At 36.3% G+C, this 26,096-nt stretch overlaps 1 protein-coding gene and 1 pseudogene across 4 annotated transcripts in view; both read right to left on the minus strand.

Annotated features, from left to right (window-relative positions):
- Fhit (fragile histidine triad diadenosine triphosphatase) overlaps nucleotides 1-26,096 on the minus strand; it is a 1,296,971-nt gene that overhangs the window by 886,433 nt on the left and 384,442 nt on the right. Inside the window, exon 2 of one of the 4 annotated variants that reach the window (XM_074044093.1) lies at nucleotides 17,761-17,816. The exons of the other annotated variants lie outside the window; for them this stretch is intronic. The gene's annotated coding sequence lies outside the window, so the exon portion shown is untranslated. The remainder of the gene's footprint in view (nucleotides 1-17,760; nucleotides 17,817-26,096) is intronic. 4 annotated transcript variants of the gene reach the window in all.
- Nucleotides 9,504-26,096, minus strand: part of LOC109676199 (17S U2 SnRNP complex component HTATSF1 pseudogene) — a 146,424-nt pseudogene continuing 129,831 nt past the window's right edge.

Genomic DNA, 26,096 nt, shown 5'->3' on the forward strand with positions numbered 1-26,096 from the left:
TGTATTATTTCTAACAAAAGTACATAAAAGTACCCATCTTCTGCTTTTTTCAGTAATGAATATTTTCAAATCTTTGTTAATTTGACACACAGATCCTATTTAAATGTCAGTATATCTGTCATTGGACAGTTCTGTATACTCATTGGCCATTGTGTTTCTCCTTTGGCAGTTCTACTCTTGAAAAGTCTTTACCCATTGATATACTGAGGAAAAAGGGAAGCAATTTGACTGAAGATATCCAGTCATCTTTCCTTCAACAATCAGAGAAAAGTGAAACTTTTAACAAATTAATAATCTTGTTGAATTCATTAAAGTTTAAGAAAGTAAGAACTGATGTGATCTTAATTAAGGGATGTGGGGAAAAGAGAAAATACTTTTTTCCCCAAGTATTTTTTGTATAGGCTCCATCTAATGGAGCAAGTTTCTGCGTCTGCTGATCCCAAGTATCAGATTAAAAACTGTTAAAAATAAAAATTAACAGTTGGCATATGGTATAAAAAGCACATACTCTTTGGCATATGGTATAAAAAGCACATACTCTCTTTTTTAAAAGACTGTGTTTTGGGACTGGAGGGTGCAGCTCAGTGGTAGAGTGCTTGGCTGGCATACACAAGGCCCTAGGTTCAAAGCCCAGCACTGCCAAAAAAGAAAATAAAATGCAGAACTAAAAAGAGTGTGTTCTTGTTCACAAGGATGGAATGAGTGAGCAAACCTGTTTTCGGAGGATTATAAGGTATAAAGCTCCAATCACAAAGAGGAATAGACTGGGCGTGGTAGCTCTATCTCAAGAGGTAGAGATAAGAAGGATGGTGGCCATCAAAACAAACAAAAACAAAGCAAAAAACCCAAAGAGGAATTAGTTACAAGTCAGCATATGGAACTTTGACAGCCCTCTCCCATTCTTCATGGAGAATGTAGCCTGCTAAAGCCAAACATTAGCTTTAAGACAGTAAGAAAATGTCCAGGGGGACTTGCACAGTTACCATGGCTACTAAAACTTTGATCTGGCTTGCCAGGATCCCCCAGTTCCCATTCACTCACCTTAAACTGAATGTCTTCAAGCCTACTATTGATAAGACCCACCCACTAAAACACAGCTGAAAAATAGCCTTTCAACTGTTTTCATTTTTTTATGTACATCACATGCAGTCATCAGAAATCTAGTATTCCAAGAAAGCCTAACACAGAAAAGAGAATGTGAAGTAAAACAATAGAAACTAGACAGCAAACGGAGCAGACAATTTAGAGAAAACACAACTTTAAAAAGTAGATCAGCCAGGTACTGGTGGCTCACACTTATAATCCTAGCTACTTGGGAGACTGAAATCAGGAGGATCATGGTTCAAGGCCAGCTGGGGCAAATAATGCTTGAGACCTTCCCCTCCTTAAAGGAAAAAAGAGCTGGATGCAGTGGCAGGCACCTGTCATTCCCAGTGACAGCAGGAAGCATAAAAATAACCAGAGTAAGAAGAGCTGGAGATGTGGCTCAAGCTCTAGAGTGTCTGCCTACCAAGCATGAAGCCCTAAGTTCAAAACCTAGTATCTTAAAAAAAAACTCCATGAGAAGGACTTGAAAGATATACCACACAAACTAAAAGTTGGAAGGAGTTTGACAAAATGATTTAAAGAAAGAGAATTCACTTGATTCTGACTCTAGACACAGTCTCATGTGAATATCACAGGAGTTGTAACATGATTCATAGGATTCCAGAGACACCAGGAACTTCATTAAATAATTTGGTAAAGTCCCAGCTACACAAATATTGCCATTATTTTCACCTTAGGAAAAAACTCACAAAGACCACGCAGATGTCAGAGCAAATGTAAACTGAACTTAGAAGTGCAAAATTAATGATAAAGCTGAGTGAAAGTGGAAAATGGAAGAGGAAGAAGGGCAGGAGAGACAAAGGTTGGATCCTTGTGTCGTATCTCGCCGTGTGAGAGGCAATATGACTAGATTGATGAACCAATAAGGGGAGGTTTAAATATGATTCACGAGTGGCAAGACCAGCAGAAGTTGAGACTAATGTCATGCTATTGCAGGAGAATATGAAAATGTGTTGTAAGTGAAGACCTTGTTTTCAGAAGAAAATCAGGATCAAATGTAAAAAAAATCAACAAAAAAATAACTCGCAATGTGGAAGTTAAACTAGGAATGGGAAAAAATGGTTACATTTAGAGCACAAAGACAGGCAGGGGGCTAGAATTGGGAATTTTTCAGTATAAGTGTTTCAAAAGTATTTGATTTTTAACTGATAACTGATATTTGCGTTCATAAGAAAACAAAATTACCAGGAGAGCAGGTGCATTGTGACAAGCTCTTTTACTAAAAACAATAATAAATAACTGAGCCTGGATGAAATGCTATCTTCTCAGCCTCTGGACAGCTCTGGAGAAACAGTGAATGCAGTATAACTGGATTTATTTATAATGAAGAGAGAGCAAATGCAGTGTACGGAAATGAGACACATCAGTTTACCCCAACAGAACAATTAAGCTTTCATTAGGACTTAATGACAGGATGACATTCTGTCATTAAGGGTAAGCAAGAGGGTAAGTACGTCCCCTTCATTATCAAATCAGAGACTAGCCATGATCAAGAGGGACTTTTTTCCTTATCCTGGATTCTCTCCACCATCCCCACCCTTGTCTAGCCCTATCGTGACCCAAAATAAAAATGGAAATTGAACAAAACTTTCCCTAGTGTTAATTGCATATTCTCTCATTTCCCCTACATTTCAGCATCCTGGCTGTTTCATACTAGTATCCCCCAAATGGTCAGTAAGTACATTTCCCAGAATGTATTTTTGAATGGGCATTGCTGGAAGGTTGGCAGGACACTGGTGACTCCATGTTTGTGTCACTACACCCATCTGTCTTGCAGGCCTGGCATCCATGTTATTTAGAACAGCCTGAGTAAATGTATTACTACATCTTGTGTTCGCAGAGAAGGTTGGTTCTGAGTTCAATTACAATCCCCAGCAGTTTAAACGGTAGCCACTGTGCTATAATCTAAAATAAATTGCTTTTTTTCAAGAAGCCATGTAGGCTTTTGCACTGCAACTTAGCAGAACTGCTGGTTTTATCTCATCTGAAATTCAAGCAGAGTTCAAAAGCTGGACCTGTGAACTTCTGTTTTTAACTCACTCAAAAGGCATTCTTCTACACATTTGGGGCTCTGTTTGCCCAAAATTCTTATTGTAGAATTACATTTATCAGAAAACATCACCGTTATTTTCCGCTTTTTGTTGTTTTAAATGCAAGTCATCACTTTTTTTCCTATTCAGTCCACAAAGTTTGGGCTCTTTCAAAAGAACTGTATGCCTGCTTGCAGGATTTGTTCTCCCTGTTTCCACCCCCAGAAGGTTTACCTGCCACCATAAGCCAAATGAACACAGGCATATCTGTAAACTCACCATTTAAACTCAATGTCTCCAACAGGAAAGGAGAAAAAGGAAAGAAATTTGTGAAGTCCTCAAAACATGAAATGGAAATTCTTCTGGATGATTTTTCCAGAAGTCCCATTGGCCCAGGCTCTCAAAATGGTTTCCTTTAAGCACAACCAGACCCGGTGCCTCTGGAAGGCCACAGCTGTCTCAGCACTTCTCTGATGGACATGGTTTCTGATCCCTTAGAAGCCTTTTCACAAAGGCAATTAGAAAGGTTTCCAACACTAACTACATTCTTTCAGATTTTTACAAGGCAACATAATTGATGCTGCTGTTTTTCTGTCAGTCAACAAGAGAAAATTGCCCTTCCAAGAGATTTTTCACGTTTACAAAAAGAAACCATTAATTCTTTTCCCTTTCAAATATTTTTCTTCTATTGAGATTGAAAAAGATTGGTTGGGATATGCTATATGGTATGTGCTCAGAAGCATTTTTTGTGAAAAGAGAAATTTCTTTATGTCTACCAAAGAGAACAACCATCATAAAAATAAATAAATAAATACATAAAGTAAACACTTCAGACCAATTCCAACCCAAACTTAGAGCCATTGTGAAGGCAAGGGAGTCCTATTTCTTTCTACTATGTGAACACAGTCATACCATGGGAGAAGGTGATATGTAGGTCTTGAATCACATCAATCACCCAATTTCCTTAGATTTGCAATAATCAGAGAGAGAAATGTGCTGGTTCTCAACCAAGGCCCCTAGAGGAACTAGGAAGTGGGGAAGGGAGTTCTTTACTATCTCAGTAATTGGGCGTAAGGGAAATACTAACAACTGAGGAGCACTCAAAATAGTCCCTAAAACTTCTGCAGTGTGTTATCTCCATACAACAAAGAATTGTCTTGCCTGGAATACCAACAGATGGCACTCAGGAAACGCTGACCTTGTTAGGAGAAAGTTGTGTTGGGATAAGGCAAATTAGGCTCATTGTCTTGTTTTCCCATTTTGAAAACCCTGAGTTATTGCCAGATAATGAGCAAAGAATAATCTGCAGATGAAAAGATGGTAAATTATTTCTTCAATAAAGATACTTTAAGTAATTTCTATGTATAGTGAAATTAATGCTATTGACAGAGTCTCTTCCTGATCAAATTTTACTCAGGCTCCTCTGAATTCTCGCCCCATTGTGGTCTTAACTTTCAGGTTTCTTTCTTTCTTTCTTTGACCAATTTTTGCAAGAATTCTCCTAAGAAGTATTAGTCAGAACCCCCAATCCTCTATTTCTGCTCCTCATCCTCCACCATCCTCCAGGTGATGGCTGAACACGTTGGCTACCCTCCAGGCATATTTCACAACAATGTATCCAGTTCCTCTCTGTGTTCACACCAATATTTGGCATTGCCATTATTTTCAATTATTTTAGTGATATAAAATATATATAACAAAATTACCCATCTTCATGATTTTTAAGTGTCATTTCAGTGGTATTGAACACATTTATATTGGCTAACAACCATAACCATCTATCAAAAAAAAAAGAGTTCCAAAAAGAGTTCTACAGAACTCTTTTCATTTTGCAAAACTGCAACTCTGAAACAAAACTCCTAATTTCCTTACCCTCAGCCCTTGGCCACCTTTCTACTTTCTGTCTTATGAAAGTACCACAAAAATATAGAATCATCTAATATTTGTCTTTTTTGTGACTGGGTTATTTCTGTTAACATGTCCTCAATGTTCATCCATGTTGTAGCATGTGTCAGAATATCTTCATTTTTCAGGCTGATTTACAAGGAGGGACTTGCTTCTGTCCCATTTTGCTACTGGTTTTCTATATGTCTTATAGGTTTTTGTCCCTCATTTCCTGCACTATGGTCCTCTTGTATGCTGAGTTGATTTTTTGTTGGTGTCAATGAAGCCTTAAATTCCTTTATCATTTCCTTTTGTGTATTTTAGATCTTTTTTTTTGTAGTTACCATAGGGATTAAATTTAACATCCTAAAGTTATATTTTCTAATTTGGATTTATGTCAGCTTAACATAAAAAATGTACAAAAACACTGCTCGTTTACTTTTCTCACCCTACACCTTTCAGTTTTTGATGTCAGAAAACTACATCTTTATAAAAACATAAACTAATATTTTAAGTGCATTATCTTTTTAGTCATGTAGAACTCAAAATGTGCAGCTACAAACTAATTATAAGAATACTAGCTTTTAGACCAATAATTGCTTTTCTAAATATAAGTAGCCTCTTACATCATGTGGAAAACAAGATAGGAATATAAATCATTGTTACAATATTAACTTGGACAATTACCCATGCTTTTACTTTTACTAAGATCTTTATTTCTTCAAATGGCTTCAACTTCCTGCAGATGGTCCTTTAATCTCAACCTGAAGAACTTCCTTTATCATTTCTTATACAGTAGGTCTAGTGGTAATAAACTCCCTTGGCATTTGCTTATCTAGAAATGCCTTAATATCTGCCTTACATTTAAAGGATCATTTTGCAAGATACAGGATTCTTGGTTGACAGCTTTTTCTTCCATCACTTTGAATATATCAGCTCATTGCCTTTCTGAAGAGAAATCTGATAATCTTACTGAGACTCCCTTGTAGGTGATAAATCACCTCTCCTGTTGTTTTCAAGATTCTCTTTTTTAAGATTTTCATTCTTGGCCAGATGCTGTGGCTCATATCTATAATCCCAGCTACTTACAAAGTGGAGATGGAAGGATCGTGGTTCAAAGCCAGCCCCAGCCAAAAAAAAAAAAAAAAGATAAAAATGAAAACAAAACAGTAAGTTAGTGAGACCCTGTGAGAACAAGTGAGGCTACATGACAGGCATAGATGAGAGATCATGGTCCAAAGCTAGCCCAGGCAAAAAGCGCAAGACCTTATCTGAAAAATAACTAAAGCAAAAAAAAAGCTGGAGGCATGGTTCAAGCAGAAGAGTACTTGTCTAGCAAGCACAAGGCCCTTAGTTCAAACCTCAGTACTGCAAAAAAAAAAAAAAAACGAAAAACACCTCAGTTTTTGTCTTTCAACAGTTTGATTATAATGCATCTCAGTGGGGCTCTGAATTCATACTACTCAGAGTTTGTTGAGCTTCTTAGACTTTCTTTGTTTTTTGTTTGTTTGTTTTTTACGGAACTGGGATTTGAATTCAGGGTTTCATGTTTGCAAAGCAAGTGCTATACTGCTTGAGCCACACTTCTGGCTTTTTTAAGCTTTTATGTTCATGTCTTTCATCAAATTTGGGATGTTTTGGGCCATTATCTCCTCAATTACTTTCTCTGCCCTTTCTCTCTCTCTCTTCTCCTTCTGGAATTCCCACAGTACATGTTGTTCTTGACAGTGTACTACAATTCCCTTATGCTCGCTTCATTTTTCTTTAGTCTCTTTCTCTTCCCCAACTTCCTTTGCCTTACCTTCAAGTCACTGGTTCTTCCTTCTCTGTGTTTAAATCTGTCTCTAAATCCTCCTATTCAGTTTTTCATTTTATTTATCAAGCTATCTGTAGAATTCATTTTTGTTTCTTTTAGGTTTTTGATCTCTTTAGAGATTGCCATTTTTTTTCATACTTTTAGCATCTTTAAGACACTTGTTTTAGAGTCTTTGTCTAGTAGACCCAATCAGGCCTTCCTCAGGGAAAATCTCTGCTGGTTATTTTTTCCCATAGATGGGTCATATTTTCCTGTTTCTTTGTATATTTTATGATTTTTTGTGCCATTGAAAACAGGATATTTCAATCTAACAAGGTGGTATCCCTGGAAACCAAATTCTCTACTTTCCCCCAGGGAATTGCTACTCCTTGATCTTCCCAGAATCATCTATCATTATTTTTATAGCCATTGTAATAGGTATGTAATGATATCTTACTGTGGTTTAACCTGCATTTCTCTAGGAGCTAATATGTGGAATCTGTTAGTATGTTTAATTGTCATTTGATAAAATGGCTGTTCATGTCATTTGCCCATTTTCTAACTGGATTTTTTTTAACTCATGTTTTAAGAATTCTTTACATATTCTAGATAGTAGTCTTTTGTTGGGTGTGTGGTTTTCAAATATTTCCTCCCAGCAAGTAGTTTGTCCTTTCATTCCTCACATGGAAATTCAGAGTAAAAGTCTTAATTTTGATGAAGTCTAATCCATTAATTTTTTTCCTTTTATGGACTGTGCTTCTGGTGTTAAATCTAAGAACTCTTCTTCTAAACTTCGATCCTAAGTATAGAATTTTTATAATTTTATATTTTACATTTTATAATTTTATGATCCATTTTTTGGAATGGAGGTCTAATGTTCTAACATATTTGTTGAAAATTGTCACTCACTGAATTGCTTTTGTAACTATAAAAATCATTTGACCATATTTGTGGGAGGTCTATTTTAGAGACTTCTATTCTGTTCCATTTTGTATTTTCTTCTGCCGAAAACACACTGTCATGATCACTACAGCTATACAGTAAGGCTTAATGCTGGGGTGGAGCAATTCTTCTTACTTTATTCTGTGCCAAGATTGCTTTAAGTACTATAGGAACTGTGTATTTCCAAATAAATGTAGAGTAAGCTTGCTGAGAATTCTGTTAGGAACGAAATTAAACCTAAAAATGAATTTGGGGAGAACTTACATCTTTACTGCATTGATATTTCCAAGTCTCTCATTCATTTAGGTCTTTAATTTCTTTCATCAGCATTTTGTGATTTCAGAATGTAACTTTTATACCTGTTTTGTTCAGAGTATATCTAAGTATTTCATTTTCTTTGGAACTATTGTAAGTGATGTTGTGTTTTCAATTTTGGTTTCTATGCAATCTTGTTAGCATATAAAAACATAATTGACTTTTGTGTATATCCTGCACTCTGGCTGGCTTAAATTCTAGGAGCTTGTGTTGTTGCTATTGTAGATTTCTAGGGATTTTTCTAGATAGAATGTCATGTCATCTACAAACAGTTTTTCTTTTCTCTTTTTTTAAAGCATATATTAATTGTAAAAAGGGGTTTCATTGTGATGTTTCCATACATACATACAACGTACTTTGATCAAATTCATCCCCTCCATTACTCTTTCTTATCTCCTTTCCCCCTTGTAAAAATACTTTTAATGGGTTTTATTATTCTATTTTCATATGTGCATATGACATACTTCAACCATATTCCTTTCTGAACTGCATGTCTTCTACTTTTTTTTCTTGCCTATTGTTATGGCTAGAACTTTCAGCACTATCTTTAATAAAAGCAGTGAGTGTGAACATGTTTGTCTTTTCCCAATTTAAGGATGTTCTTTATCTAGGTGAGGTGATTCGCCTCTATTCCTTCATTGCCAAGAGATTTTATTAGGAATGGATATTGAATTATGTCAAGAGGTTTTTTTAAATAATTAAATGACTTTTCTTCTTTAGTTTGTTGGTGTGGTTTAGTATATTGATTCATTTTAAATTACTGAACCAACTTTGCATATGTGGAATAAATCCCATGTGGTCATAGTAAGTAATCTTGTTAAACTTTGTTGAATTCAATTTGTTAATATTTTGTTGAGAATTTCTGTGTCAAAGTCCAAAGGACACTATATTGCAGTCTCTTTCTTCTTCCCTCTCTACTCTCCCTCTTCCTTCCCTTTCTTGTTTTCCTCCCTCAATCTATTCCTCCTTCTTCTGTGCTCTTTATTTGAATTGGTATCCAGATAATGTAAATCTGCCCTTATAAAATAAGTTTGAAATTGTTCCTGCATCTTCTGTTTTCTACAGGAAACTATGTGAAATTTCTTCTGAGGAACTTTTGTTTTCCTTTTTCATTTTTATTAGCATATATTCACAGTAAGGGGAAACTTTTTGTTTTGTAAGAAATGGAGTCTCACTATGTGCCCAGGCTGGCTCAAACCCCTGACTCATGCCATGTCATTTTCCTGTCTCAGCGTTCCAAGTAGCTGGGACTACAAGTGCTCATCATCACATCTAGCTTAGGGAGATTTTTATTTATTTATTTTTTTCTTTTTCTTTTATTATTCATATGTGCATACAAGGCTTGGTTCATTTCTCCCCCCTGCCCTCTCCCCCTCCCTTACCACCCACTCCACCCCCTCCCTCTCCCCCCTACCCCCTCAATACCCAGCAGAAACTATTTTGCCCTTATTTCTAATTTTGTTGTAGAGAGAGTATAAGCAATAACAGGAAGGAACAAGGGTTTTTGCTGGTTGAGATAAGGATAGCTATACAGGGCATTGACTCACATTGATTTCCTGTGCGTGGGTGTTACCTTCTAGGTTAATTCTTTTTGATCTAACCTTTTCTCTAGTACCTGTTCCTTAGGGAGATTTTTAATTATTAGTTCAATTTACTCAATGCCTATAGGGATATAGGGTTATTCATTTTACATTGGCTAAGTCTAAGTAGTTTTGATTTTCAGTAAATTTTTCCATTCTTATAATTTGTTAAATATGAGTATAAAGTTCTCCTAGTATTTTCTTATCAGATTATTACTGTCTTTGTTGTGCTGGGGATGGAACTGAGTGCTATGTATATATTAGGCATGTGTTCTACCACTAAGCTACACCACCATTCCTCTTATTATTTTTAATGACTACAGAATCTATATTTATGCCCCCTATTTTATATTTGCCATTGGCAATTTTATTTTTGCTAAGATTTTTAGTGGTTTATTAATTTCATTGTTTTTTCAATTTTTGCATATTATCAATTTATATTTATTTAATATTGCAAACTTCAATCAGAATACTTTTTTAAAATATTCTTCTGCATGCATTTAACAAATTGGGCAAAAGGACAAGCATCCAGTTTATCTGCATTTTTTAACTATGAAGTTTGAGGAGCCAGCTAACATGTATATAAATTCATTAGGAACATACAGGTAACATGTTCGTGTAACACTCTGAAGCACAGGTAAATGGAGATGGAAGGCTCTCCCTAAAAAGCCAGTGTAAGGGATTAAATATCATTGTCATCCTACTGAGGATAAAGCTGCTGTCTGTTTACTGAGGCCCATCTTCCTTCACATTCCCCACAGTCCCCTTCTCATCACCAAACTTTTCATTGGAACCCTTCTCCTCATCAAACGACTTCTCATTGGAATTGTTTTTTCTTGAACACTTTTCATCCTTATCTTCCTTTAGATCTGCATCTTTTCATCCTTCCTTTTATTTAAGTCTTCAAACAGCTTTTCATCTGTATCATCTTCTTCCTCTTTTTCATCAGCATCTTCACACCCTTTCTCATCTGCATCATCTTTGTCCTCTTTTTCATCAGACTCATCATCAAAAACCTTTTCATATGTACCTTCTTCTTTCTTTTCATCTGAATTTTCATCACACTCTTTCTCAAAGCCTTCCTCATTCCATACCCTTTCAGAGTCTTCATCTGGTTCAGATTTGTCAGTGTCATTTTCTTCTAACTCTTTGCCAAGAAGATTTTCAGGAAACTCCCTGTCAAAGCCAGTCTCATCAAAATTTTTATCAATACTGTTTTCTTCAGATTCTTTTTTTGGAGCCTTCTTCAGACTGCTTTTTAGAGCAGTCTTCATCAGTGTCTCTCTCTGAATTGTCTTCCTCCAACTCCTTATTGGGGCTGTTCTCTTCAGGCTCCTTGTTGGGATCACCATCTTGAGACTCTTTTGCAAGGCTTCATAATCATTTCTGACTCTTTTCTTAAACCCACTTTCCAGGCCATTCTCTTTCATCTCCTTTTTAGCATTACCCTCTTCAAGCTCTTTTTGGGGGCAGTCTGCTTCAGAATCTCTCTGAAGGAAACCCTCTTTAGATTCTTTTTTGGAGCAGCCTTCTTTCACCTCTTTTTCAGACTCACCTTCTTTAGCAACTTTTCCTGAAGCATATTCTTCAAATTCTCTCCTATCTTCTGTCTGTTCAAACTTGTTCTTATTGATAGGGTCTTCAAATGCCATTCCAGCTGCAGCCTCTTGAGCATTCATTTTAGATGTGATTGGGGGTGCTGAAAAATGCCCAGCCCTTTCTGAAGCACAGGCAGTATTTGAATGCTGAAGGCCTCTGTTTGCCTCGGGAGCATTGAGGTATGCCTCCCATCCCCTCAGCCTTTCCTCCCTTTCTCTTGAGGTCTCTTCTACCTGATAATCTGTAGTCCCGTCCCATGCTTGGGCAGTAATTTGACGGCCACCAAACCACCTCCCATCAAGGGTTTGAATACAATAATCAGCTTCCTCTGGATCTCTAAAGGACACAGAGGCCACACCATCTGGGTGCCTGTCAAAGAGAAGGAGCTTCCTAATTTGTCCAAACTTTGAACATTCATCTCGAAGGTCTTCTCTGATCTCATTCAGCACCAATGGATCTTTCTCAAAATCCACAGGGTGAAACATATTTTTGATGATAACAACTTGCTCATGGCGCATCCGAGATGGCCTGGCTCTCCTCTCAGGTCTCCAATCCAACTGCTTTTGCTGCAGAGACAGCTTCTTCTTATAATCTTTGCACTTCTTCTTCTTCTTTGAGGCATCATATTCCCCCTTCAGCTGAAACTTTGCCACCTCGACATGTAACTTGTAGCCTCTAATTTCATCTTCATCCAAAAATTTCAATGCAAGCTCCACAGATTCTCTCTTCAAATAACAGCAAAGCCCATCTCCTTTCAGAGTTCCTTGACTATCTTTGTAAAGTTTGACCTTAAATTCTTCTGTCTGAGGATCTCATTACATAAGCTGTGTAAATTCATCCACTGTAACGTCTGGAGGCAAACCAGACACAGACACATTTGTATTTCTGTCTTCTTCAACATGGAACCATCCTGCTTCGGCTTTTCTTTTTTCTCCCCTCTTTCTGAGATCAGTGGGTTCAGGGGTTTTTCTTTGTGGTAGTTCTTCTACAGGCCTAGTATGGGTGTCCTGGGCATTTGCAGTAGAACTGGATGCACCATCATCAGGAAAGCCATAATTAGCCTGATATGTAGCAATGAAATCTTCAGTGATCTTGGGGAACCAAGCCTTCTTGTCCAGGTCCCACTCATAGGGAGTATCGGCTGGCTGCTGCCCAAAAGAATCTGTTTCTTTGCTGGGATCATTTTGGGCGTCACCATCCTTGGTGTCCCCGTACAATTCTTGCATTCGCAACTGCTCATCAAATTCATCATTCGCACCTAAGTTGTTGGTGCTCATGTTTCCTACCTAGCCCAGGAACAGGGTTCAGAAAGTTGAAGAGGCCAAGATGATGCTGGAGGGGAGCAGAGAAAAGGGTGGTCAGTTGTACTCTGCTCCTGCCCCTCTGCCCTCAGGCCCGCCTCCCAGCCCACTTCCCACCTCGCCCCAGAAGTCAGGACCCTATAGTAGCTGCACTGCCCTGGTTCCACCCACCCCACTCATTACTTGCTTATATAAGAATCTTTTTGTTTGATTGACTTTACCTTTTTATGTTTTCAATTTTACTGATTTCTTCTTTTGCTCTTTCTCTTCTAGCTTCTTAAAAAAACAACTTAGGTTATTAATTTCAGACTTTCTCCTTTTCTAAATTAAGCATTTACTGGTATAAATTTTTCCTCTCAGCACTACTTCATCTGCATCCTACATATTTTGGTATATTGTATTCTCATCTGCATTCAGTTCTATGCATTTTTAAACTTCCTTTAATACTTGACCTGTTGCTAATTTAGGAGTCTCGATTAATTTTGTGTGTTTAGAGATTTTCCTGCAGTGTTATTTTGTTATTTACTTCTAGATAAATTTTATTGTGTTCTAAGAACACATACTGTGTGATTTCAATTTCTTTTAATTTGCTGATTTTTTAATGACCTAGGATATATTCTTTTCCTGTGAATGTTCAGGGGGTGCTTCAAGAGTGTTAGTGCTTCACATAAGAGTGTTTTCTGCTATTGTTCAATGGAGCATCTTGAATTTCTGAATATGGCAATTAGAGTCTATTGGCTGATTGTGGATGTCAATATATTCTTCTTGTTGAGAAATATATGGACATCCCCAACTGTAATTTTAGATTTATTTATTTCTCCCTCAGTGGTCAGTTTTTGTGCATAGTTTGAGGCTCTGCTGTTGGTATGAATATATTTCATTATTCTATCATTATGTAATGTCCCTCTTTGTCTCTACATATTTTTTTTGCTTTGAAGTCTACTTCTATTAGATATTAATATAACTGTTACAGACCTATGGGTCCTTGTGACCTCCACTAGATGAATTAGCTACAGACACTCAAATGCAGAAGAAAAACTTTATTCTTATGTCCTGGCACAAGGGACAAGAGTTGGAAAGAAGGTCCCTGCAGCCTCCTCAAACATAGGTGATACCCCTCTTTTCTATTCTTTCCTCAGCCAAGGATGCAGTCCTCTGTCTCTGCATCACATGTAGAGGAGGGTGAGAGTGATGCCTGGGCAGTAGCTTCTCTGGCTATTTCATACATAGCATGTCTTGTTAGCATCTTAAGGCTCCATATGAGGGGGTGTTTTACTATGATAATGAAGAATAGGTTAGTTTTGGGCAAAGACTTCTTGTGTATATGCTGTAGTTTAGGGAAAGTCCTGAACCCCCTTTTTGGCTGAACATAGCTTCAAGTGAGAAAGTTCCAAAGCACTGTTCTTCATGCTTCAGTAAATTGTTAATTGCCACAAACACAGTCTAACATTTGTATCAGGGCAGCTCTTTCTCTCAAACATTCTAACTTACATTTTAAGACCTTCTATCCCCATGTCATAAATGCTCTTTTTCTGCCTTTTACTTTCAACTCCCCCAATCACTGAGTTTGAAGTGAGTTGACCATAATAGCATATAGTTGGGTGGCGTTCTTTTATTCACTCTGCCAATCTGTCTTTTGATTGATATATTTAGATGCCTTACATTTAAAGTACTCATTGATAAGTTAGCATTTCAGTACACCAATTTAATACATTTCTATTCCATTTCTTTGTTTCTCATTCATCTCTTTTTCTTTCCTTCCCTTCTTGTGGGTTATCTCAACATTGTTTACAATTCCATCATGGTATATGGTGTTTTGGGAAGTGCTTTTTTGTATAGTTTTATAGTGGTTGCTCCAAGTTTTACAATCTAATGACTTACTGAAGTCTACTATTATCTATATTTTACTACTTTAAGTGAAGTACAGAGCCTCACTTTTATTTAAGTCCCTTGTCTTTCCCATTTTTAAATATTATTGACTTGAGTATGAGATGGTGCTATAATTTTTGTCTTGATCATCAATATGATTTAGAAAATTCAAGAAAAGAATAATTTATTATGTGTACTCAGAAATCACTTTTCATTGTTCTTTCCTCCTTTCCAGTCCTCTCAGATTCTTTGATCAATTCCTTTCCAGTTGAAAAACTTCCTTTTGCCGGTCTCTATGAGTTGTTCTGCTAGTAATAAATGCACTTACTTTTTCCTCACTTGAGAATGTTATTTCCTCTTCATTCCTGAAGGATAGTTTCGCTGGTCATAGATTTTTCAGTTGACAATACTTTTAGTACTTGAAAATTATTGTGATACTTTTTTCTGGTCTCCATTGTTTAAGATAAGAAATCTGCTGTCATTTAAATTTGTATTAGGTAATATATCATTTATCTCTTAGTGCTATCAAGATTTTTCTGTTCAATTTCATTTTCTTAAAATTTACTTAAGATGCAGCTTGGCATCATCATGGTTGGGGGTCATTTAGCTTCTTAGATGTGTAGGTTTGTGATTTTTGAGCAAATTTATAAAGTTGTCAGCCATTATTTCAACAAGTGCTTTTTTAGACTCATTATCTCTCTTCTGGAACTCCATTGGTCCACAGATCCCTGAGGCCCTAATCCTTTTTTCAGTCTTTTTTTTTTTTTTCTGTTTAAATTGAGTGGATTCTATTGTTCTGATTTTACCTTTAATGATTATATCGTCTTTCACGTCTACTATTAAGATGATCTGGCAATATTATTTCTGTTACCCTATTCGGCTCCAGAAATTTCATTCATTTTTTCATAAGTCCTATGCATATCCAGGGTTTTCTATTTTTTAAGTTTTTACAAAAAACGCAATTGAGGTGAGCCATTTATATGACAGATGCTTGGAATCTTTGTCATAATTCCAACATCTGATTCATCTTGGTGTTGATGTCAACTAGTTGCCCTTTCTCCTTTAATTTTTTATTTTCTTAGTTCTTGCTATGAAGGATAATTTTCTATTGTCTCCTGGATATTCTGCCTATTGTGATAGGAGATTCTGGGTCCTATTTAAACCTTTCTTTGCTGAAATCAGTCACCCTCTGAAATCACCATGTGGCTCTTCACTACTTTTATCGGCTGTAGTTCTAGCGGCGCCCTCATTTTCAGTCTCTGAGGTTTTACTATTTCGGCTGCTTCGTTTATCTGCTGGCACAGAGTTCCCACTTGCCCCTGCTCCCACTTCAGTGGGAAACCCCACTCTGGGTTTCAGGTGTCTCTTAGTGGAAGAGGGGTGCAGTGGGGCCCTCCAGCCATCTCAGTGTCTCTATGTTGGAGAAGAATGTTTCAGGCCTGTGGGAACAAGTGATTTCCTGGAATGGGCTACTTTTTGTGACTTTGTCCCCCTTTTTGGATCTTTCTGCAGACCCCAATGTCTCTGGGCAGAAGAGGATCATCTGAGGCCCAAAGAAACATGGAGCTTTCTCAGACATCATTAATTTCTATGTCTACATCTCTCTTATCTGTTCTACCTGCCTGCCTTTCTCAGTAGGTCTTTGTGAATAAGAGAGTCTCAGGCCTTGATGAGGAAGTACAATATTTCCCCTGGCCAATAGTTTTTTTAAAATTTTTTCTTTTATTCATATGTGCATACAATGTTTGGGTCATTTCTCCCCCCTTCCTCCCGCCCCCTCCCTCTCCCCCCAACCCCTCGCTACCAGGCAGAAACTATTTTGCCCGTGTCCTGATTTTGTTGAGAGAGAGTATAAACAATAATAGGAAGGACCAAGGGTTTTTGCTAGTTGAGATAAGGATAGCTATACAGGGAGTTGACTTGCATTGCTTTCCTATACATGTGTGTTACCTTCTAAATTAATTCTTCCCGAACTAACCTTTTGTCTAATTCCTGGTCCCCTTCTCCTATTGGCCTCTGTTGCTTTAAAGTATCTGCATTGGTTTCTCTGCATTGAGGGCAACAAATGTTATTGGGTGTCTTACCTATCCTCATACCTCCCTTGTGTGCTCTTACTTTTTATCATTTTTGGTAATGCTTCATATTAATCCCTGTGGGGAGCAGATTATGAGGAGCCTATGAGAACCTGACATAAGCACAGCTGGGTTGAATAATCTACAGGCTGAGTTTGGCACAGAAGACAGCCAGAGGCAAAATGCAGCACAGCTGCTTTTCCTAAGTTGTTTACATTCAAAGAAGTAGGAATGCAGGTTTCTCCACCTGTTGCTCCACCTTCTTGTTTACCACTGGATATAAAAGACTGCTGAAGGAGGACTCGAGGGTTTTTGTGACTGGGGATGGATTGATTGGTTTCCAGCCTGCAAAAGGACTGCCTCAGAATGACACTGCTGCTGCTGAGTTATGCTAGAAATTAAGGAAAAGATGGGACAGAGCAAGTCTAAGGAAAGAGACTTTAAAGAATAGAAAAGAAACAAGGTTTTAAAGCAAGACTTTAGAAGTAAGTCCTTAAAGAATAGAGAGAAAAGAAGCAAAGTAAAAGAAGAGTTAATAGAGAAAAGAAGCAATGAGACTGCTGTGTGTCTGCATCTGAGCACCCAGCACACCTGGCCCCAACTTTCTGCATGTCTGTCTTCTATCATTTGCCCTTTCTGCATCTCCATTCACCCCCAGTTAGGTTGGTAGAATCAGGAGCTCAAGAAAGCTTGCTCCAAATCCCTTTGCTGTGGTGTTGGACTTGTCTGATTTTGTCAAAGGGACACACATTCAAACAGGGAAATAACCAACCTCCCTGGACTTTATTTTGTAGCTGGGTTGGAGGTAAGGAAGCAGGTGTCTGGGAGGCCTTCTTCTGTTTGGGTGTGGGACTGTGGACACTCTGCTCCTGTGTTACTTCTCCAGGTCTAGAGCCTCAAGCAAGTTCACTTTCTTCTTAGCATCTTTTGGAAGTGTCATTTGTGTATCTCTTCAGCATTACAAGAGTTTTTAGCTGTGCTTAGCAGGAAGAAGCAGGAGAAGTCACTGTTTAGAAAATTTTATTTGCATATTTCCATTCATGTTGCTTTTAAGTTGTTTTTTTAAGTGTCATGAGCAATATGACACTTAAACATTTTACCTAATTACACTATGTGTACATCTACTAATGCTAAAATTTGTGAAAATTCCTCTGTATATTTTACAGCACCTTGCATTCTCCCTGAATAGAATAGTGCATTCTCCCTGAATAGATCTTCTGAGTAAATAAATGTTTATACATTCATAAACAGTGGAATAAGACATACCTGTTAAAGAGAGTGATTATTGGAAAAATGTAACCACGATTTATGTATATTCACCCCTGCAAATGGATATAGGAGGAACAGTGAGAATCTTGCTCAATGTGATTACTAAAACTTGGAACACATGCTCACTCAGTCATTGTTTCCCCCAGGTCATCATGATCACTTTACTGCTTCTAGTAGATTAGAAAATGTGGATAACACTGGAACATTCTTTCCCACCTATAGCTATTACCCTTGCCTGTACCCTTGAACACACCACAACCCCACCCACCCACCCACCCACCCACCCACACACACACAGACGTGTGTGTGCATATTTGCAGCATTCAATTTTTCAATGAAGTTAGAAAGTCACAGAAACAGCGCCAAAAATTACAAGTAAGAGCTTGAGGGCCCCAGGCAAAGAATGCAATGGAATATGAGACCAGGCCACTGCTGGAGCTCAGGAGGAGACATTCTGGAATATCAAGCAGGAAGAGACATAAACAACAGAGTTATCTTACTGAGCAAAAAAGGTTTGGAAGTAAGTTTTTAGCTTCAAAAAGATGGGGTGCTTGACTACCATTTAACTATTGGAATCATACATTTGTTATCAATTAAAATCTATACACTTTGTCCATCATGTTGGCTGCATATACCTCCATGTTAGGATTTTTTATGTAAAGAATTTTTAATTTTTAATGGAGTCAAATCTACTACTCTTTTATGGTCTTTCCTCTTTGCCTGTAAGTTTACAAAGTATTCTTTCATTCCAGTTGGGATAAATACTCATTTCTATTCTGGGTTTCTAATGATTGATTTTATACATTTATTTATTACTTTAATCCATCTGGAATTAATTTTAGCATATGGTGTGAGGGAGACTGTAATTCTTCCAACTGTAATACATGTTTGATAAGTGAAAAATAACATTTCCCAGAGTAGAAAACTCAGCCCAGATACATGCTGCTCACTGTTGTAAGGCTGGGATGGAATAAATGGGGCATTTTTCTAAGAAACCTAAAAACCTCATCCTGTTTTATTGGGAACTTGAGACAATACCCCTTATTTCTCAGTGTCTGCTCTTTTCTGTACACTGGGGTCACAAATATCATCCACTGTGTCCCCAAGCATAAGGTAATTGCTTAAGCCCATCAAGTCTTCGGAGCACGTTCTGTGTAGAGGATTTTCTATTACTGGTTATACAGCATATACAGGGCCTTGCTGGGGAATGTGACCAGAGAAAATGGAACTTCAGAAAACATGAAATGAACTATGAAGGATTTCCCATTTTGTAAAGACAGTCTCACAAGAAAAATAAGTCCCAGCAGTTAGAATACATCAGATATAACCTCGCAGATTCTCCAAATCTTGTATGTTTAATTTAAAAGCAATTAATGTTTCAGTACTGGGATGTTGAACAGTACTGGGATGTTGGACAGTGACAGTTGGATCAAGCAGAGGAATCTATAGTCTTTTTCTAATTAATAAATAGCCTTGAAGGATTCTGGAAGTGCAATAGCCCCATTTAGTTGGTAATTAGCCTAGATAAGAGCCAAGGGAGAAGTGTCTAACTTATACCATATTCCCACAAGAGTAGCCACAAAACACAATATTGCACGCAGACCAACTACCTTACCCACCTTCATTCATCTAGCAAGAACTAGTGATTATTCACTGTGGGCCTGAATCTGAAAGGAATTTAAAGTGAAGGGTGGTTCCTGTCCTAACCAAAGCCACCCAAATTTGGTACATGCGGTCAAGCATCATCAAGGAACACATGGTCTGGTTTCTGGATTATGTAAAACTAATTTGAAAGGATGGGTTACTCTCATAATGCCCTTGAAGTAAAACTTCAATTTTTTTTTACCCACAGAACCATAACTTTAGGAAATCTAAGCATAAGTCTGTACACGAAAGAGAACATTAGACAAAAGTATAAATTCTTTGATCAAATGGGGAATATTGTTCTCATAGTACTTCTCTCCCTCTAAAACATTCTATAATCTATCCTTATCTATCTATCTATCTGTTTCTCTATCTATCTGTCATTTCCTGCTCTTCAGAGCTTCTCACAGCAGAGTTTCAGAATCAAACACATTTGATGAATTGATGGATAGAAGGGGGAGAGATGGACAGTAAGCATAGTATAACATGAATGCTAGATACCAAATGGGAGACATACAAGCATATTTGTTGTAAAATTCTTTCAGATTTTCTATGTGTTTATTTTTTTCCTGATATATTGTTGGAAAAGCAAAAATAAGCCTGCCCTTGGTTCCTATATTTTAAAGCTATTATTAGCTGAGTAAATATTTAGTTTTATGTGTTGAAGAAATGTCCTTCTTTAACTTTGGTAAACCTTGTCTTGAAGTCTTCTGTATCCAACAACTATGGTCACACTGGTGCCATTTCTAAAAATCAGCATTTGCAGGATATATATTTTTCTTCATTTTACTTTCAACTTTTTTGTGTCTTCATATGTAAAGTGTCTATGCTATACTTAGCATATAGTTGGATTTTATTTGTTCTTTTATCCATACTGACAATCTCTGAGTTTTAACTGTGGTTATTTGGTCAATTTATATTTAATGAGATTACATGATTCAGTTTTTAAATGGACCATATGGATAGTCATTTAATATTTATGCCACCTATTTTTTTGCTAACATCTCCCTTGGTTTCTTTATGTGAAAATGGCATCTTATTGCCAGTTGGCATTTAAATTATCTCTTTGCAATGTGTATGTGTGTTTGCTTCAAGGATAACAATATGCATCCTTATCAAAATCCACCTAAAATTAAAAATGGTCAATAAATACATGAAGAAGTGTTCAACTTCCCTGGTTGTAAAAGAAATGCAAATCAAAACTACACTAAGATTTCATCTCACCCCAGTTAGAATGGCCATCTTCATGACCAACAAATACTGGCAAGGATGCAAAGAAATAGGAATCCTTATACACTGTTTGTGGGAATGCAAATTAGTACAACCATTAAGGAAAGTAGTAGTATAGGACTATAAAAATAGGTACAGTGTGTTTGGGATACTTTGGGAGAGAGGAATGTGAATGAAGGAGATGAAGGTGAAGGAATATGGTTGATAGGCTTCACATACATACATGAACTAGAACAATGAAACCTTTTGCAATTGCTTTAAAATGGGGTAGGAAGGGGCTGTGGAAGAGGGATGGTGGGGGCTATCTAACCAATGTACAATATAATCCTATTTCAAATTGTCACACTCAATCCTCCCTGAACAACAAACATATTCTAATAAAAATGAAGGAAAAAAAAGAAAAAAAAACTACCTAAAATAAATATGAAATCATTTCATGTAAAATATAAGAGCCTTGCAACAGTATTTCCTACTCTTCTGTCTGTTATACTATTGTTATCATGTATTTTAGTTCTAGGTACAGTATAAATCCCACAACACAATGCTATAGTTTTTGCTTTATATAATAAGTTGTCCTTTAAGGAATTAAGAGAAGATAAAAAGAGCTTGGTTTTTAAAATACATTAATCCATATATTTATCATTTCTAATGTTCTTCATTCTTTTCTATGGATCTAACTTCCATTTGGTATCACTTTCTTTTACCCTAGAAAAATTCCTTAGCATTTCTTATATTATAGATTAGCTAGCAGTGCATTTTCTTAGATTTGATCTGAAAAAAATTTAATTTTATGTTCATTTTTGAAGTGTGTATTCACTGGATATAGACGTCTAGGTTGACAGATTGTGGTGGGTTTTTTTCCTGCATTAAAACCCAAAAAACAAAAAAATCACCATTCCATTGTCTTCTGGGATTGACTAGTTTTTATTCAGGAATCCAGAATAACTCTTACCGTCATTTCCCTATATAGAATGTCTCTTCCTTGTTCACCCCAGATGCTTTTCTCTTTAGATTTGGATTTTACAACTTTGGCTAAAATATGCCTAGACATGCTGTGTGTGGTTTTTTTTTTTTTTTTGTCCATATCCTGCTTTGGTTTAGTAAACCAAACTGTCTTTGCTAAAACATCTTAACCTCTTGTAGTTTAGTGTTTTTCATATTTGAAGACTGCTGATCCATTATTTAAAATTTTTTTTTCACCTAATTCTCTCTTCCTATTTTCTGTGATTCAAATTAAGCAATATTAGACGTGCTTGCTTTGTCCCATGGTCGCTGTCTTTGTGGTTTTTCTATTTTTCTCCCTCTGTTCATCAAAATTAGATACCTAGTTATCCATCTTAAAGTTTACAGATCCTTTATGTAGTCTCTAATCTGCAAAATCTTTTCAGTGAGTTTTTTCATTTTGAAAATTATTCTTTTTGTTGGTGATCAAACCTTTAAGACATGGGCCTTTCAGGACATTCCAGATTCAAACCACAGTACTCTTTTACCATGTTCTTGGATATCTGACTGACAACTAATCCTGCTATCAAGAACAGAAAACGTCAGATAAGGAGAGAAAGGAAGCTCAGGTTTTTAATATTTTCTTTTTGCAAAAGCTATGAAAATCACTTGGGCAGGGAAATAATTCTACCATGAGGTTTGGAGATTATCAAAACATTTCAATTGTTTGACTCCCTAGCTTTTATCATTATCACAACCAGCCCTTCCCCAGAGGTAAATTGAATTCTCAGAAAGAAGTCTCAAGGAAGTAATGATTAAGCAGTGTTCCTTTTCAGAACTGGGAGAGAGTATATGTTTAGGAATGTTAAAGGATTAGTCTGTTTCTTTTCAACTCTTTATTTACTGATGTTATCTTAAAGACAAAATACAATACCTGGCTAGAGCCTTCAATATAGATCAGTAATCTAAACCAGATGCAGCTTACGTACATCCTTCTTGAAAGATCACCTCTCTGAAAGGAGAAAGTGGCTTCCAACATGTCACAAATTAAATACACATAAAAGAAACCAATGTGAAGAGCACCTGAGGATGAAGAGCGAGGAGATCAGCCATATTAGATGTTTCCTTTTAGGTTGCTAAGATGTTTCCAAGTGGTTCATGTATCCGTGTGACCAAGGCAATGTAAATTGTTTACTCTATCAATCCTTCTGTATATTAGATTAAAATGTCACCTCAAGTTCATTTTTACAATGTGTATTTGACAACCCATTAGTGGTGTAGAACTTAAATGAATATTTTTATAGGCAAGAAAACAAAGGCTAATATAACTGATATAGAAAGTAGCAACCTGAAGACATGGATGGATGGCTGGACGGAAGGATGGAAGGAGAGATGGATGGAGGTAGGGGTGAGTAGATGGATGGGTGGACAGATGGATGGATGGATGGGACAACCACTAGGTTGTTTATTTGTTCAACATACTTTTATTAAGTGTTATTAGGCTAGGTAGTGTTCAGAGGTGAGCGGGTTAGAAGCAATCATTCTCATAACAGAGGTTGTGATCTAGCAAGGTTGAGAAGGGAGGACTCAAAGTAGGCAAAAAACCTAATGTGTCACATAGAGAACATAACCAAAATAGAATTACCCAAAAACTAACTTAGCTATCATCTGTAGTTATGTACCCATTAGATGAGATGAGAAAAAGGCCTACAATCTCGAACAGACATGCTTTTGAAAACAAATAGGATTTTTTTCTAACCATTCGCTCAAATTCTCCATCTATAACCTCCAAGTACAAGAGAGAACTAAGATGCCATCATTTTAAATCTCCCAGAAAGAACCCATTTATACCATACAGACAAAACAGCCTTATGCCTGTTTTTGCTGTTTTTTTTAAAGTTCTTTATAGAAGAACTAAATCAGATGTAAACCCACTATATTTTCCTTCAAGGACACTCATCATGAAAGCTTCTAATATACATGTTTGACATATAAAATCACAGTTGCTAGATCTTTTGTCTGTTTTAGAACACAATTGTATTTATAGCAACTGCATGCTATCATAGATGTTAATATATGGGGCAATGAAATTGGAGAAAAGGAATATTTATTGCAGAACTGCAGTGTATATTAATTATATCCCATGTCACCATTCAGTAGAGTGCAAAATTAGCAAGCATCAGCACAACAACTCAATTAGCCACATACTTTGCATATTTTCCTATAAAAAATTCTCCAAAATACTGTTAAGATTCAGAGATTTAACAAAGTTCTGGCACTTTTTTCTGAACTTTCAGCAGTAAGTTGCATACATGGAATCAGTTAACCAAGAGAAAGACTGGGGAAGTAAATAAATAAATAAATGGTAAATCCTAAGTTGAAAAACATGCTCTTGGTGTCAAAGATTTACCATGTCCAAGTGTTGCTAATTCTGCTCCAAGAGTTGCTAATTCTGCTCCAAGAATGACTCCAGCCTGTGCATGGTGACCATCTATAACGGGAAAAATGGTCCTTACTTTTAAAGAATAATTTCTCTTTTTTCCTGCTTTTCCCCTAAACTCTTCCTGTCTTAGATATATTAATGATAAAAAAAAATCTGATTTTCCATATTTAGGAGTTTTGTATTATAGGTAGTACAGAGGACTGTTTTAGGCCCCACAAAAGAAGTGATTTACAAACTTTCATCTATAACATAACAGAGCAGTAATACTGTCAATGATAATAGATACTAGTTCTAGGATATTTTCATTCATTAATTTGTTTAGCCCTCACAGTTCCCATGTGACTTACATTACTTTCTGCAGTCCCATTAAGTGTATATATATATATAGAGAGAGAGAGACAGATAGATAGATAGATATAGATACATATATGTATGTATATGAACCTACATACATATGATATATGTATGTAGGTTCAAGTGCACACAGAAGGTAGCAATACAGAAAAAGAGCAATGAATAAAACTCTATCAGGTTGGGGAAAACAACCTTATCTCACGAAGTCCTACTCATTTCATAAAGAGGCCAATGAAGCTGTTAGTAATGGTTATGAATGTAGTATCTTCTCAGTGTATCCAATTTGAGAATGACAGCAAAACATTTTTTTGAAATTACACATTATTTCATTCAGAGATAAGCACTGATAATATTTTGATCTCTTTCAGTCTTATTTATACATGTCCTTTCATTTTGGGCTGCTTGTTAATTATATAAAACAAATTTAGATCAAATAGCAATGGAATTTTTAAATGCTTTTTCATTGAAAATTATATCATATTTTCTCATGTCATTAAATATAATTTCTAAAAGATTTTCTAATGCTACCTTATGATCACAATTTATTTAATAATTGTTCAATTCACCATCAGGCTATTTAGAGTATTTAATTATATATAAATTCTGTAATGCCAATTATAATAATTTTTGTCTACATTTCTATTTCATTAGGGAAGATTTATAAAAAATAAGATTAGTAGATCAAAAAAATATGAAAGCTACATTCTCAACTCTAGGTTTAAAAAACAGTATCACTATATTTAACACTTGCCAATTAATTAAAAACATTTTAGCATTTAAAATTTTTACATAATAGCATTATACTATATTCTTTTACAACTCATCCTTAAAATATTTTTACTCAATATAACATTTTTGAGATTTCTCCCTACTAAATGTTGTTTCCATTGCTTCTCTTTTGCTTTTCAAAAATTACCTCTTATATGAATATTTCATAAGTGATTCTTTAACTATTGGCAGTTATTTCTGTTTTCTTGAATTATGAACTACTTTGTCATAAACATGTTACATGTGTGTCCTTAGGACCATAAGCCAAGGGAGGTATAAGACGTCAACTTCTGGGGGAATGCCACTTTATATTCCACATTTGCTAGACTCATTTGCTCTGTGATGTAAAATCCTCATTGCTCCACAGAGCAATTGGGATTGTTTGGTTTCTCTTTTTTTTAGCCAATTGAATGGATGCAAAAAGCTACACCATGGTGATCTTAATTTTCATGTCCTGATTACTTTTGAGTTTGCACATTTGTTTCATTCCTTCTCCAACCTATGTTTGTTCAGAATACTACTCATTTTTTTATTCATTTTTGATTATTTATTTCTTTGTAGTTATCATGTTAAGCTTCTGTTAGTAAACACTCTGCAAAGTCACCACAGTCTATAGACTATCACATTGATTAGCATCTTCCTAGTAAAATGCCTCTTGGTTTTTAAACTCCAATTTTCATAATTTTTGACCATTGTTCATGAAGCAAAAATTTAGGTTTATTATACTAAAACTCAATACAAACATTTCCACACAAAAATATTTTTATGCTATTTTCCAAAAAAGCCCTGTAGAATGTCAGAATCATCTGTAGGTCTTTTCCAAAGCTCTTTGAGTGTCAGCACAGGGCAAATGGGTTTCAGATGTTGCTGGTGCTAACAGCATTGCAGCATCAGTGTGAACCCCACTCTACACTGGGCACGGGAACACCTTTCAATGGGCCTCTCACATTTA

Source organism: Castor canadensis, chromosome 10 (genome assembly GCF_047511655.1).
Source record: "Castor canadensis chromosome 10, mCasCan1.hap1v2, whole genome shotgun sequence".
NCBI classification, from domain to species: Eukaryota; Metazoa; Chordata; class Mammalia; order Rodentia; family Castoridae; genus Castor; species Castor canadensis.